Source organism: Pan troglodytes, chromosome 14, assembly GCF_028858775.2.
Source record: "Pan troglodytes isolate AG18354 chromosome 14, NHGRI_mPanTro3-v2.0_pri, whole genome shotgun sequence".
NCBI lineage: Eukaryota > Metazoa > Chordata > Mammalia > Primates > Hominidae > Pan > Pan troglodytes.
The window spans coordinates 102,474,499-102,485,210 of NC_072412.2; the positions used below are offsets into that span (position 1 = coordinate 102,474,499).

General features: G+C 39.9%; 1 pseudogene; it reads right to left on the reverse strand.

Annotated features, from left to right (window-relative positions):
* Window positions 1-8,252: 8,252 nt before the first annotated feature.
* On the reverse strand, window positions 8,253-10,437 carry LOC129136782 (heat shock protein HSP 90-beta-like; annotated as a pseudogene).
* Window positions 10,438-10,712: the final 275 nt, after the last annotated feature.

The window sequence follows — 10,712 nt, forward strand, 5'->3', positions numbered from 1 at the left end:
GGAGACAAAAAATCACGGCAAATTACAAATTATAAAAGCTAAAAATTACCTCAAATGTTATAAAATCCAGTATACTAATACCTTGAAATACCTCTGTAATAACATTTTTTATGTATTTTAGCTATATACTTTAAAATTGTTTTTATTGTGGTAAATATAAAATCTGCCATAGTAACCATCTTGAAGTGTACAATTCAGTGACATTCAGTGCATTTATGATGTTGTGCAACCATCACCACTAGCTGTTTCCATAATAGAGCCTGGAAGAGCTATTCACTTAAAACACGATGGGAAGAACACCACCTTGAGTTGTACAGCGCCAAGGCCCAGAACATGCTGCCCTCTTTCACTTCCAAGCTTTGGCACAATTTTTCCCTCTGCCAGAAGTGCCCTAATTCAAACCCTTCTGCTGTTCCTACTCACTTCTCAGTCCCAACCCAGGTAGATGTTTGAAGCCCTTATGGAATCCCCCCAGATTAGATTGGGTGCCCTTCCTCTGTGCTCCTACTCCACACTTACTCAATTGTAGTGTTTTCCACACTATTTTGCTTCCATTGATCTTTCTATCCTTCTAGACTCTAAGCCCCTCCAGGGCAAGCACTGTGTTTTATCGACCACGATTCCCTCATGCTAGTGATTGACTAGTGGGTTATTCTACAAATATCTGATGAATAAGTGAATGGAATAGCCTATCACCTACTAGTTTTTAATTTAAGTGCTGCTTGGAAGTTTGCTTTACCCAGATTATTTCCCTCAAATTCACTAATTCATTCATCCTTTCAACAAATATTTATTAAGCATCTTCTGTATGAGCAAAGCACTGATTTTAGATTACAGCAGAGAATAAGAAACAAAAGTCACTGATCTTGTGGACTTTATATCGTAGTTGGGAAGTGAGAGAGAATGTGTAGAGAAGCAGAAAATAAATAAGTAAAATATATGGCATTCTTAACAGATCCGTAGGTGATAATATTTGCTTTAAAAATGCAAATCCAGCTCTGCAAGGAAATATTAAGATGAAGAGGTAGAGGGAGAAAATGTGTTGGTGTGCATAGTCCTGTGGTAGGAAGTTTGACTTTGGGGGAAGGTTGTGAGAATGGGAGATTGAGGGCATTGGGAGAGTACTGGGTACCTCCCTAAGGATGGGGGAAGAGGAAGACTAGGGAAGTGAAAAAGGCAGAGAAGAGGGAGCAAAGTCCTGAAGCCAATCAGTATTACCAAAGTTTGCCCTAGGTCTAGGATTGAGTAGGGGGAAGAAACAGGGGTGAAAGGTCTATTGGGAGAGGACTATGGGATACTCACCAAGGGCATCCAAGAAATTAGGCAGAAGATGCTTCCTGGAAGATACTATCCCATGATACTTCTAACCTCGTCCTTTCCAACTGCAGAAGAAAAACAATATGCAATATAATTTTTTAATTGTTAAGAGTCACTGTGTGGGAGTACAGCCTTCTATGAGATGTGGCATCTCTAACAATAGAAATAGTCCTTTAACTTGAACTATAGAATTAAAATATCTTATGTCAGAATAATCACATTTAGAGAGCCTTACAGAAGAGTCTGTAGGTAGTTTGGAAACAGAGTAGCGTTTTTCGTCTCTCCCTTCCCAGGCTCCAGCACAAAGCCTGGATGAAGTGGCCAACAGGGACAACAAAAGCCTGGAAAGAGAAAAAAACGTCAGCAGGACTTCTACTGCAAATACCTTGCCTCCATATTTTTCTTTTATACTTGAGACTTTTACTTTCAAATTTATTATAACATTTTTGTCATTATAAAGTAATACATTTCCTTTATATACAGAATGCTTGAAAAATAGGGAAAACATATAACACATTTCTTCAGGTCATGCAACCTGAAAACCTACTAATAATAATTCATATTTCACTGATTTTTTAATCCTCCTTAATGCAAGTCCTCAAATCCCTGAACAGTTATTGTTCTCTCCTATCCCCCTTACTTCTAGACTGTGTTAAAAATCTGTATTAGGCAGAGTTCTTCAGAGAAAAGGACTAATTATTTGTATAAAACCAGGAATGCACTGACATGACTATGGAGAGTAAGAAGTCCCACAATTTGCCAGACGGTGATCCAGGAAAACTGGTGGTGTAATTCCAGTTGAAGACAGAAAGCCTGAGAACTAGGGGACCCAGTGGTGTAAGTCTTTGTAAAAGGGCGAGAAAGATGAATATTCCAGCTCAGGTAGGCAAGCAGGAAGAAAACGGGTGAATTCCTCCTTCCTCTGCCATTTCATTCTATTTTGGCCCTCATTGGATTGAATAATGCCCACCTATACCGAGAGAGCAATCTACTTTACTGAGTCCACTTGTTCAAATGCTATTCTCTTTCAGAAATACCCACACGGGCACTCTCAGAAACAATCTGGGCACCCCGTGGCCCAGTCACATTGACACGTAAAATTGACTCTCACAGAATCCCAAAGAGCAAGAGTCATGGACCCATGTTCATAATAGCTTAGGTCATTGTTTGTGGCATTTCGTCCATTCCCTTTCCACAGCTATGGTCACCCTCAATTGTGTCAGCTGCCTACAAAACTGAGTGATGGGATGGGGCTCCTCTTTAAGTGACCACTCAGAGCCCCACTCCCTATACCTCCCCAAACACCCCAAACCCCCGCTAAGAAATTGGAGCTCTGGAACCCTTTGGTAGCCAAAAAACCCTTGATGCAATTCAACCTCAGACTGGTTTCATGCAGAAATGTGGAGACCAGCATTATCCCCCCACAACCAGCCATATGTTCTTACTGAGGCAATAGGACACTGGAAAAGAACTTCTTCTGACTATGGCTCCCATCCCCCTTGGCCTAAGCTCCATGCCAAAGGACAGGTCTTCAGAATATGTTTGCTACCTCTTTAGTGCCTGAGCTCTGGGATTTTCCCATGAGAAAATTAATCTGACTCTTAATTTGCCCACTGCCATGATCCAAATGCTTGTGTCTCCCCAAATACATGTTAAAACCTAATCACCAATGCAATGGAATTAGGAGATGGAAACTGATTAGGTCATGAGGGAAGAACCCTCATGAATGAGATTAATGTCTTTGTAAATGTGGCCCTAGAGAGATGCCTGGCCCTTTCTATCATGTGAAGAGACAGCAAGAAGGCATCATCCGTGAACCAGAAAGCAAGCTCTCAGCAGACAATGAATCTGACAGCACTGTAATCCTGCAGTTCCTAGACTCCAGGAATTAAATTTCTGTTATTTATAAGCTACCCAGTGTATGGTATTTTGTCATAGCAGTCTGAATGGACCAAGACCACCCCTTACCCCATCACCGCAACCCACCCTACTATGCATAAACATCTTCAAATCCCAACAGCGGGCTCATTACAGGCTAGAGCTCGGACCCTTGCTACAAATACAAAGAAAGCAATTGATAAATAATTAAATCAAATTCAGAGATTGCCATTATTAACCTTTTAATGTTTTTCTTTCCTTCTGGTGTTTCATTGCATATTTACTATAAAATTGGGACTGTGTGGGATATGAATTGAATATACAGCTCTTTAAAAAAACTTAGGGCTAGGCGTGGTAGCTCACATCAGTAATCTCAGCACTTTGGGAGGCTGAGGTGGGCAGATCATGAGGTCAGGAGTTTGAGACCCGCCTGGCCAACATGATGAAACCTCATCTCTACTAAAAATACAAAAATTAGCCGGGTGTGGTGGCATGCTCCTGTAATCCCAGCTACTCGGGAGGCTGAGGCCAGAGAATCGCTTGAACCTGGGAGGTGGAGGTTGGAGTGAGCCTAGATCACGCCACTGCACTCCAGCCTGAGTGACAGAGTGAGACCCTGTCTCGGGAAAAAAAAAACAAAAAAAACAAAAAACATAACAACTTAGGTACAGAACATTGAATGCATCATGTCTTTGGTTGTACAATACTTAGTCATTGATCACTGATGTAAGCAAGGCTCTTTTCTATTATAATTATAAGTACAATAAAATAATAATAACAATAACAACTACCATTATTTCTTTCTGACAAAGATACGTCCCTACTAATTTTGATATATGAAATACATTGCAGTGATATAAATTATTTTTGATATATGCAATATATTGCATTCCTTTATGTATGTGTTCTTTTTTTTTTTTGAGACGGAGTCTTGCTCTGTTGCCAAGGCTGGAGTGCAGTGGCATGACCTCAGCTCACTTCAAGCTCCGCCTCCCAGGTTCACGCCATTCTCCTGCCTCGGCCTCCCCAGTAGCTGGGACTACAGGCGCCTGCCACCATGCCTGGCTAACTTTTTGTATTTTTAGTAGAGACGGGGTTTCACCGTGTTAGCCAGGATGGTCTCGATCTCCTGACCTCATGATCCGCCCGCCTCGGCCTCCCAAAGTGCTGAGATTACAGGCGTGAGCCACCCTGCCTGGACTGTACGTGTTCTTTAATATTCATTTTTCCTAAAATCTCATTCTATCCTTCCCTTTTTTCCACTGAAAACTATGTTTTTCATATTTATTGATGTGTGCACCATCTAGTTTTTGTCATTATATAGTATGCATTTACTACATTTTGCTTATTATTTCCTCCAGTGTTGACCATGAAGGTTACTCTGACTTCTCCTTGCCATAGTCATTGTCATGACAGACATCTCTTATGTGTCCTCATAAGGGCCTGTGTAAGAATGTCTCTGCAATACATATCCATGTATGCAATTAGAAAGTCATGGGACCTTGACTATCTTAAGTACTACCATATTGCTTTCCAGTGTTATTCAAGTCTCCATCTTCCCACTTTATTATAGACCCCTTGTATCACGTGCTCTTCTAATTTTTTGCTGTTATGGTACCTGTAAATCAGTATCTCATTTTTATTTTTATTCATATTTTTCTGACTGCTCTGGAATTCTGACATGTTTTCATAGAATTGCCAACCTCTGAGGCTTCTTGTTCTGAGAAATGTACATTCATAGATTTGCTCACTTATGCTATTTTTGCACTTAACATTATCTCTTGAATATTTTTCTCATAATATCCATGAACATTATAATGGATTTATAATATTCCATAATATGCCATATATTGTTTAGCCATTGCTCTTTTATTAGGCCTTTATGTGGTTTCCAATTTTGGCTAACTCTGATAAACATCCCTGTGTATACATTCTTGTCTACAAGCATGCTTATTTCTTTTTGACTGTCTTGGAAGAATGATTGATTCAAAGGACATGAAACAATTTAAGTCACTTAGTACATACTGCCAAATTGCTTCCCTGAAAGGTTTCCATTACATTACAGTTTCATTAAGAGTGCATACAAGTACTTATCTTGCCATATACTCATATTTTCCAAATCACCACCAATCTGAGGCATGAAAAGCTCTAGTTCATTTGTGCTTAAATTGCTCACTAGTGACACCTGAACCTATTTAACATAGATTAGAGATTTGTATTTCTTCTTTTGTAAATTATATCCTAGGTTCTCTAGGCGCTTTGTGCTACATTGTTGATTTGCAAGAGCTCTTTATATAAATAGTATTTACTGATATTGCTTTCCATATCTGTGGCATATGGTGGTAGTTCTAATACTTGAGAAGATGGCAGTTGTTTGGAGCTTGTCTTTTGTAGGTGGCTAAGAACAGTGGATTGCAAGAATGCCACTAGATATCTGCAAAAGCAAGATAAGTAGCTGGAAGCAGTGGAGGAGTTTCAGGTAACACTTTACAGCAGTGAAATAATTTTCGATGAGCTGCAAAGTCTCTGCCAGAAGAGCCAACTATTGCCTCTCAGCAGAGAGGTGCCAAGAATCCCCTCTGCTCCGCATCTCAGCTCATTGCTTCATCTTATTCCTGTTCATACTTGACTGCATTGGGAAACTCTCATTGACTATGGAAGGCCCAAGGCCTTGGAGGGAAAGCAGGAATAATGATGAGTATTTGCTAAATTCAAACTTTAAGACAAAGGCTGTAGGCGAACGCTGTGTTTTCTTAATATCTGTTTTTAATGAGAGTTACAGATCATTCCATTTTATGTAGTTTCCAAATCAGATCTATTGTACCATAAACCTATTTGTAATTCTCAAGCAGCTAAGAGCACAGCACACCTTATTCTCTGCTGTGTCAAATTTTGCTGAAAGCCAGTACATTCATCTCCAGAGGAGTCTTGAAAATATGTCAACAGTTCTCCTGTTTGCACTTAAGGCTGGACATGTGTAAGGCTAATCATAGAACAATGTAACTGTCATGCTGCCAGGGCCACTGAAATCCCACCTGTCTCTGCTTCACTTCAGGGATTTTTGTCCCCATTCTCCTGAGACAGCGAAGTCATTTAGCTGATACCTGTTTGCTAAGTGGCTTCAGAATAGATAGCTTGTGCTAAATAGTGCTTGACAGTTGATTTCTCTTCAAATCTTCAGCTGGACAAATGTCTGCCCAGTCCCAAGCCTCTCTTTCTTAGATACCAGGTGCAGAACCTACACACAAGTCTCTGGAAACGTTTAAAGGTTAGATGCTTCCTATAGGGCAATCGAAAGTAATTTTCACTACTTGTGTGCACGTCTTTATGTGTTCCAGAGGGAAGATGTTCGTATGCCTTGAAAAGCTGGATGAAATACTATCTCGTTTCTATGAGCCTGATTCACTCTGATCATGCTACTTTTACATCATGGCTTCAAGTTCTTTATCTAATTACTGTATGTCCTCATGGGTGTCTATAGAGGGGGAGGGGTGCTTTTTTTTTTTTCTTTTCCTTATTTCTCTAAGAAAGAAAGGTGTGCTTTTCTTACTACAAGGCTACAGTAACCAAAACAGCATGGTACTGGTGCCAAAACAGATACATAGACCAATGGAACAAAACAGAGGCTGCAGAAATAACACCACACATCGACAACTATATGATCTTTGACAAACCTGACAAAAACAAGCAATGGGGAAAGGAAAGGATTTCCTATTTAATAAATGGTGTTGGGAAAACTGGCTAGCCATATGCAGAACACTGAAACTGGACCCCTTCCTTACATACTTTCAAATTGTAAAGGTACTTATTTAAATTGTAAATTATAAAGGTACAAATTAAATTAAAGGTATAATGTACAATTTAAATTAAATTGTACAATTAAATTGTAAAAGTACAATTTACTTATAATAAAATGCACAGATTTTAAATGTAGTTTGAAGTGTTTTGACAAATGCATACATGTGTGTAACTACCACTCCAGTCAAGATCTAGAATATTTCTATCACCCTGTCATCTTCATGCTCGTTCTAGTCAATTCATCTTCATCCCTGCCACCTTGCTTTCTATAACTATATTTTAGTTTTGAATGTTCTAGAACTTCATAGAAATAGAATCACTTAGCATGAATTCTTTTGTACCTTGTTTCTTTTGCTCAATACAATGCTTTGAGAATTAATCTATGTTGTTTTATCAGCACTTCATTATTATTGTTATTATTGTATTTATGTTAAAATACCACAGTTTGTTTATCCATTAAATTGTTGATAGGCATTTGGGTTGTTTCTAGTTTTTGCTTTTTATGTCATTTTATGGACATATGTTTTATCAGGACATAAAAAGCATTAACTGTAAATAGAAAGACTGATAAGTAGGACTACTTTAAAAGTAAGAATTTCTGTTTATCTAAAGGCATGCTAAGACAGGGGAAGGCAAATTGCTGAGTGACAGAAGATAGCTGCAATACGACCAAGAACGCATAACCAGAATATACAAATAATTCCTACAACTCATTTCATTTATTTTGAGTAAATATCTAGTAGTATAATTCCTCTGCCTTAGGTTAAGATACATTTGCTTTTATTTAGAAAAATGAATAAAACTACTGAACTGTTTTCCCAAGTGTTTGTACTGTTTTGTAGTCAGCAATGTATGAAAGTCCGTGCTCTGCCTCTTGGCCAACATTTGGTATTATCATCTTTAATTTTAACCATTCTAGTAAGTATAAAGTAGTATCTTACTTTGGTTTTAATTTGCATTTTCCTGATAACTAAAGTGTTGAGCACCTTTTCATTTGCTTACTGGCTACTCATATGTCTTCTTTTTTTGTATAAAATGGCAGCTTCTTTATTTTGCATAGATTAATTTCAGAACAAAATTTTAAAAAAAACCACAATACACAACATCCAATCCTGTTGTCAAATTAGGGAGTAAATGGGGCTTGATGCCCTTGTTTCCTGCCTTAGATACAAGGATGGGAGAGAAAAAACACTAGAAATCATTGGAGTGAGGCAGCTGGGACAGGGCCACTCAAGGCTGTGGTGGGAGCCCTGAGAACACTACACAGAGCGCACAAGGTTTCCAAGCGTGAACTCCTGATCTATTCCTTTCATGTGAGACACATCCTCATTGCCCTCAAATGGGGGGATCTCATCAGGAACAGTAGCAGTGGGTTCCTGTGCTGTCACTTCATCTTCATTGATACCTAGACCTAGCTTGATCATGCAGGTGTAGTTGGAGTGGGTCTGTGGATCCTCAAGGAAGAAGCCAGAAGAACAGCTTGGTTTTCAACAGCAGCACCACCCGGTCCTTGACAGCCTTGTCGTTCTTGTCCGCCTCAGCCTTCTGCCACAGCGTCTCCACAATAGTGTAGTCATGTTGATCTCCAGGTTCTCTTTGGCCATCACGTAACCCATCATAGAGTTGTCCCAAAGTGCCTGGGCTTTCACAATCTGCTCCATAATGGCTGTCAAGCCATAGATGGTTGTCAAAATGCAGCCGGTGAAGATTCAAGTCTATTGGAGGCTGTCACCTTCTCAGCCTTCTTATCCAAGATTATTTTCATGGACTTGCCGAGGTTCTCAAGCTTCACCTTGCACTCTTCCATTTTCTTCTTCTCCTCCTCACCCTCTGGTAGCTCCAGACCCTCCTTGGTAACTGAGACGAGGCACTTCCCATCAAACTCCTTGAGCTGCTGCATGCGGTACTCATCAGTGGGGTTGGTCATATGCACTACCTCAAAGGCCTGCTTCCGCACTCACTCCACGAAAGCAGAGCTGGCCACCTGTTCGTTGCTCTCACCAGTGATGTAGTAGGTGGATTTCCGTGTCTCCTTCATGCAAGAGACATATTCTAACAGAGATGTCATCCCATCTCCAGACTGGGAGCTGTGAAAGTGCAGCAGCTCAGACAGGTGTCGCCAGTTAGGGGAGTCCTCGGGGATTCCAAACATTAGATTTTTAGAGAATGCCTCATAGAATTTCTTGTAACTCTCTTTGTCTTCTGCCAACTTAGAGAAGAGCTCAAGGCACCAGTTAACAATGTTTCTGTGAACTACTTTCAAGATTTTGCTCTCCTGGAGCATTTCTCAAATGTTCAGGGATAGATCCTCAGAGTCAACCATACCACAGATAAAGTTGAGATCCTCTGGTATCAACTCATCACAGCTGTGCACGATGAACACATGAAGGATGTAGAGTTTGATGGTGTCTTTATTCTTATTGTTCTCAAAGAGGTCAAAAGGAGCCCGATAAGGGATGAACAACAACGCCCTGAATTCCAACTGACCTTCTATAGAGAAGTGCTTGACTGCCAAGTGGTCTTCCCAGGCATTAGTGTGGCTGTTACAGAATTCTCCATACTCCTAGGTGATGTAATCATGGTTTCTTGTCCAAATAGTCTTGATCTTGTTTAGTTCTTCCTGATTAATGTATTTCTCTTTGATCTTCTCGGTTTTCTTTTTCTTATCCTTACCACTTCCATCCTCCTCATTTGAACCCACATTTTCAATCTTGGGTTTTTCCTCATTATATTTATCTTCCTATTATTTCTTGCCTTTCTCTTCCTCTGCCTCATCATCACTGATTTCCTTCTCTCTTTCCTTCCTCAGATAGAGGGTGATGGGTTAGCCTATGAACTGTGAGTGCTTTTTCACTGCGTCTTTGACCCATCTCTCTTCTAAGTACTCTGTCTGGTTTTCTTTAAGGTGGAGGATCATTTTGGTACCTCTGCCGTGGTCAGCACATACAGTGAAGGAACCCCCACCAGAAAACTCCCAGGCTCACTGTTCATCATCATTGTGCTTTGTGATCACAACCACTTTCTCTGCCACCAGATAGGCAGAATGAAAGCCAACACCAAATTGACAATCATGGAGATGTCTGCACCAGCCTGAAGAGCCTCCATAAATCCTTTAGTCTCAGACTTGGCAATGGTTCCCGAATTATTTATGAAATCAACTTTGTCATGCAAATGCCTGTGTCCACCAAAGTCAGGGTGTATTCCTGAGGGTTGGGCATGATGTCAATTTTCAGCTCTTTACTACTGTCCAACTTGTAAGTGTCTGCCAGTCTCTCATAGAGAATCTTGTCCAAGGCATCAGAAGCATTAGAAATCAACACTTGAAGGAAAAATCTGCTTGTTGGAATAGAAAATATTGATAATAAGAGACCTGAGTTGGGCAATTTCTGTCTGAAAGGCAAAAGTCTCCACCTCCTCCTCTCCATGGTGTACTTCCTCAGACATCTTGAAAAGAAAAGCCTTACAAGTACTAGAGAGCAAGATGGGTTGGGACTGTCCCACATGTATGTGGCACCAAGGCTGTGCAACAGTGACTTGGAGCCCATATGTCTTCTTTTGAATTGAATTTTCTTTTCAAGTCTTTTGTACATTTTTCAAAATGAGGTTATTTTCTTTTTATTATTGAGTTTTAAGAGTTTCCTAATATACTCTGGATAAAAGTTATTTGTCAGATATTTGTGTTACAAATGTGTTGTATTTTGCTATTTTCTTAATTTTGT